The following is a 6,211-nucleotide window of genomic DNA, read 5'->3' as shown; positions in this document are numbered from 1 at the left end:
GACATGCCCTTCATGTCACCGTACTTTCTAGTTGAAGGCATACTCAGTGATACATTTTGTAATGCAATGTTGCAGAAATTGGATATCAAGAATATCACCAGTTTTCACTAAGATTTGAAAACGTAGTTCAGTATCACGAAAGAGTGTATTCATACAAGCAAGTTACCTAGGTATGGTGTTCTTTGACTGATGCCTCATTTCTGTATAAAGTGTGCCGACCACTGAAGTGCTGCTTCTTGAGTAACTCTGAAGTGATTTTGGTGTGTGTCCACTCTGTACATCTCCAATACACTCCAGTTTCACTTTGTTTGAATTCTTCTGTATATGCTGTCAACAGTGGCATAGAACGAGGAAGGGGACAATTGTGTTCTGAAAGTCTCTCTCGTGCACCCATGTTGTTAATGCCGCACAGGAAAATTGGGAATACATAGTTTAGGAAATATGATATTAATACCCTGCATAATAGGAAATATTAATATTATCGACAAAACTGTTTCCGAACTGCATCAGGGTCAAGCTTCTTTTCTGCTGAACAATACTTCATAAAATCCCTGAACGTGAATCAATTACATTTACTGCACCTCGTCCGTGTACATGTATGTAAAAAGGTACTTTAAGAACACAATGGTTTGCTTCCTTGTTCTACTGCTGGCGGCGCTGTGGAATCCCTAGCTGAGCGCCGAGCTCCCCAACCCCCTTTTCCACTGTTCATTCAGATTCCATTCATGAATATCTTTTCATGAAATCAAAAAAGATGTCAAGTAAGTTTTATCATTGTTAACAGAAAGAGGTGTGGTCTTGAACTTAAAGTCGCAGTGAAGAATGCAGAGTGTGGATTTCTTTGGTGATTTAAAGTCAAGATGTCGATATTTGATGTCTTTTTCCTTTTTTTATTGAAATTCGCCAAATAGCTACTAATTTACTCTCTGTTCTTCTCAATCATAACATGTAACCATTAACCAGCCTGAGTGTTGGCACATCTGTCTTATGTAACTTACATAACTAAATTGAAAGCGAATTCAAAATTTAAAAAACTCCGAAACAAGAGTTTCTGAAAACTGAAATATTTGTCAGGGGTCAGAGAAATTTTTCATTCACACTGCTGCTTTTCTGCTGGTCATATTGAGTGTACATTTGAACCTCAAATTGCCCATCCTGCTGCACTTTCTTATATAATTACATATGTTGTATGAGATGATTTTTTTGATATTATTATTTTGTAAGTCTGGTTTTTTTGTTTCTTTTGATTAACTTAATTCCTTATTTGTTTTTTTGCAATACTTCCCTTCAGAGGGAAGTTGTGTGTTTTTCAATAAAGATAAAGATATACCGAACTGATTGAGGTCTAGATAGAATGTGCCTCAGGGATGAATATTCGGACTCAAAGTTTTACAATTCTTTCCTGATCTACCACATTGTTTGGGTCCATTTTAAAGCTCTTGCAGGGCTCGAAATTAGGGTAGTCCTGCGTCCACAGACTACCAACTTTTCCCTGAGACTACCAAAGTCCATGAAATGGTAGCCCAAATGGACTACCAAAGCCTGGGACACGAAATTCAGTAAGTACATGGCGTGCCATGTCCGGTCTTTCACTTTTTGACGAGCTAAATGCAATCAAAGCCAGCTCGACACTAGCTCTACGTAGCAAAGTTGTGTGTAACCAGCGTTATACGGCCTCCCACTACCTCTCCACTGTGGTGGGAGGCCACGGAGCGTAATTCATGCCAAAATTAGCACCCCACTTTTCGATACCACTCATTTACTTTTCAATACCACTTAATCAGATTTTGACACTACTCAACCAATTTTCGAAACTACCCATCCACTTTTTAATATCACTCATTCTTTTTTCAATACCGCTTAATCAGATTTTGACACTACTCAACCAGATTTTGAAACTACCCATCCACTTTTCGATAACACTTAATTAGTTTTAGACGCTACCAACTCAGTTTTTGATACCAGTTAATCAGATTGCAACACTACATACCAGTTTTCCACATTACCCACTCTGTTTTCGATACCACTCAATCAGATTTTGACACTACTCAGATTTTGACACTCCCCACTCACTTTTCGATACCACTTAACCAGTTTTCAACACTACCCACTCAGTTTTTGATACCGCTCAATCAGATTTGACACCCATGCGAGATGTCCAATCCCGAGGCCCAATCTCACCCCAATACGTATTTTTCCAGTGTTTCGTCTAACATCTGCACCACATTTCATTACGGAATTTTTGTTTTGGGCTGGCCAGTTGATCTCAGAGAATTCCAGCGTTAACACCAGCCAATTCGCAAGACGCTATATTGGAATGTTGTGTGCTTGTGCACCAGAAGGATTACATTGTCCAAGTGTTAACAGAGTTATTAAAGTCTGAACAATAAGAAAATAATACCTAGCATGCTTTTATTATAGTGCATGGTACGAGTCAGTGTAATACACAATTATATTTAGCCTAGTATGAAAATCAACATATTAGATTACCATTTAACAAAAAATTTAGGAAAAAAATCCAAAAGTAATGATAGTGGAGCTTTAATAGTTGTGAAAGGTATTGTGTTAAGATTTGATCCGCCAAGTTTGGTAAATATGACACCTTTCAAAGCAAAAGGAAGAAAGTTAAAAATTTATGTAACAAAAATTTCGATATTGTCATTTTGTATTTGATACAAATGTTAAAATTTCTTTGCCAACATCATAAAATCATAGGGCCAAAGTCCCTGAAGCTACTATAGACGTGGATACAAAATTAAGTATTTCCTGACTGTATGAAATTATCTCACTAAGGTCATCCTAGGGACCTGTAAACCAAATATTAAAGCTGTCTGACCAGTGGTTTTGAAAAAACAAGCGACCCAACAGTTGACAGAGCTCTGCTGTGTTATGTAGAGAATAACTTTTTGTGACACATGTATTGATGAAGAAGGTGGATATCTTTGATAGCTCATTTCAGGATGGCCTGACCAAAAATGGCAGAATTTGCTGCAAAAGTACAGAATTGATGATTTCGTCACAATTTCAATATATTACATTAAGATAAAGCCTAGGAACCTGTATACCAAATATCAAAGCTATCAGATGAGCAACTTTTGAGAAGCAAATCATTTTGACCAAAAATGGCAAAAACTGACCCAAAAATACAAAAAATTGAAGATTTCATCAAATTTCAATATATCACACTAAGACAACCCCTAGGAACCTGTATACTAAATATCAAAGGCATCAGGCAAGTAGTTTTTGAGAAACACATTTTTTGACCAAAAATGGCAAAAATTGCACCAAAAATACAAAATTGCAGATTTCATCATATATTCAATATATCATATTTAGTTCATCTGTAAGAACCTGTATACCAAATATCAAAGCTGTCAGACAAGTGGTTTTGATGAAATAAAATTTTGACCAAAAATGACAAAAAAATTCCTTAAAAATACAGATTTGCATATTTCATCACAATTTGAAGAAATCTAAAAGTTGGGTTATCCATAGGGACCTGAACACCAAATAACAAAGCTGTCTGACCAGCAGTTATGGAGAAGAAGTATTGTTTTAAGTGCATAAAATTAAAAATTAAAACAATCAAGGATAAAAATCACTCCAAAACTGCACTTTTGATATTTTCACATAGTTTTCACACATTATGAGAATACTCTAAGAAACCCAAAAACTAAATTTCAAAGTAACAGGATCAGTGTATTGTGTTATCATTTTTTTAAACCAAAAATGAGAAAAATTGCCTTAAAATACAACATTAGTATTTTCGACATGATATTGGTTAGTTACAATAAAGATAACTCTAATGCCCTAAAAATTAAATTTCTAAGCATTTGGACTTGTACTTCCGGAAAAACAAATTTTTGACCAAAATTGACAAAAATTGCCCAAAAAAGAAAATTGAGCTTGTTTTGTCATAATTTCAACAGATTACAAAGGTAACACCCTTGCAAAAATCAAACCCAAATTTGAAAGCAGTTGGGCAAGCGGTTTCAGAGAAAAAGATTTTTTTTACAAAAACTGAGGAAAATCACCAAAAAATTCAGCAAAAAGAAAAAATTTAAGATATCTCCACTATACATAGTACTGTATGAAGTCCACCTGAGGTATTTGCATACTAATTTTCAAAGCAATCTGAACAGCGGTTCTTGAATTATTGATTTTTGACCATTTTAACATTTTAAAGCTCATTTGCATAATTTAGAATAAGAATATGAATAATATGTTATCTTTATTTGCGCTAAAGGCCACCGGCTCTTTGTGCCACACAAAATACCACACAAATAATACTGTCAAAGGTCAACACTTAGAAAAAAAAACAAATCCGACAAGCAAAAATTGTTACAATATCTTTGTTTTCACTACGTTTCTCGAATGCATAAAACAAAAATCTGCATAAATTTCTGATAATATCAGAATTTTTACTTTGTAATAATTGTATAAATTTATCTATATTTGGTAAAATGTAATAGCAATGAGGTATGTATTTTATCATGAGTTCTGTGTACATAGGACGAACCAGCAGGAAATAAAATTCGTTTTCAATTGACACTTTATCACAAATACAAACTCTATGTTCTTTGGCGAGACCCTCGTGTCGCCCTCTTTCAATAGTCAATGAATGTGACGATATACCGTACAAAAGGATGTAAATACATTTTTAAAGACTGGTTTCATGGAAATGTGAAAATAATTTTCTAAAACAAGCGAATTCTTAAATAATGTATAAGTAGTTAATCTGTTGTACTTTATCTGATCATGTTAATTCTGAACATCAATATCTCTGCAACATTGTCTAAACTGAGATAAAAATACTTCATTTCCTACTCCCTGGCTGAGCCAACTTTCTGCAAACCCATATGAAAAAAGAATACATTTTAAACTTGTTGCCCAGAATCTTTTATTTTGTTCTGCCATTTTAAACTGCTCTTGGTAGGCATGAAATACATATCTATTACGATTCATTTGTAAAATATGAAACCAATACTTAACCATTTTGAATAATCTCATTGATCTCAGCGTTGGTCTTCCAAGTTCACCTCTCTCTCTGCAGCATTTATCATACATTTCTTTTGTCTAATTAGCTGTTTACAAAATTTAACATGTACTTTCTCAATATTGTAACCTTCTATATGCCCCGAAATCTCGCTTCCATAGTGTAAAATAGGGAGCATCTTCAACTTCATTTGAACAAAATCCCATCTACAGCTCTGGATGCATCTACACACCAAATACCAAGCTTAAATGTGCAGCAGTTCTCAAGTTTTTGCAGTGGATGGACATACATACATACATACATACATACATACATACATACATACATACATACATATGACAGATGCCAACTTATGCTCTAAGCTAACATCGGTATGCATACCAAATGTCAGCCAAACACATATACTATTTCTAAGTTTTAAAATTCTTAGTTTGGCCTATTTAGTCTACTGCCCTTGTGTGATTTTTTGTATGCTGCATTAATATCCAGACTCTAAAAAGTATATAGAAGAACTTGAAAGTCTCTGCTCTGTATATATCATTCCATCAAACTTCTGATGATAAAAGGTTTCGTTTCAGGCACAATGATTTGCGTGTTTTATGTTGTAACAGTAATAAAAATAGAGCCCTACGGCACGCAAGACTGCAAGCACACTACAGTACTCAAGGTTTTTGCACTTTGACTTTTTGGTGTATTCTGCTGTCCCCACACAAGCTAGATGCTTGTAAGGGGTTTGTAGCTGAATATACTGCAAGCCCTCATGCAAATACCCTGGGTAAGGCAAGCTTGCACTGTCTTGCCATTGGGTTCTATCACATACGGTACCTAACTGCTAACCTAGCTAATGTGGATAGACCTGCTGTTGATAACACTTGATGACACCTTCAATATTGTTTTCCGATTTACAGAATAGCTGCTTGACAATTCAAAGCATCTGGAAATTGACTTGCTGACATCAATTGCATCAAATGACAAGCCCTCATATTTTGTAATGATTTGAGAGACTGTGTAATATAACAATACCAATCACTGCATGAAATTTTGTAACAAACACAAAATCTTTTTTGAATTAAACTGGAGAAATATTTCACAGTGACATCTCTCACATACACAAATAAACAAACAAAAATACAAAGACAGATAGAAACCAAAATGAAATCAGTCTTGGGTAGCTATCAAAGTGTGCACTAGGAAGCCAAATATTGAATATTGAAT

Source organism: Ptychodera flava, chromosome 7 (assembly GCF_041260155.1).
Source record: "Ptychodera flava strain L36383 chromosome 7, AS_Pfla_20210202, whole genome shotgun sequence".
Classification (NCBI taxonomy): domain Eukaryota; kingdom Metazoa; phylum Hemichordata; class Enteropneusta; family Ptychoderidae; genus Ptychodera; species Ptychodera flava.
This window is presented reverse-complemented; position numbering follows the sequence as displayed.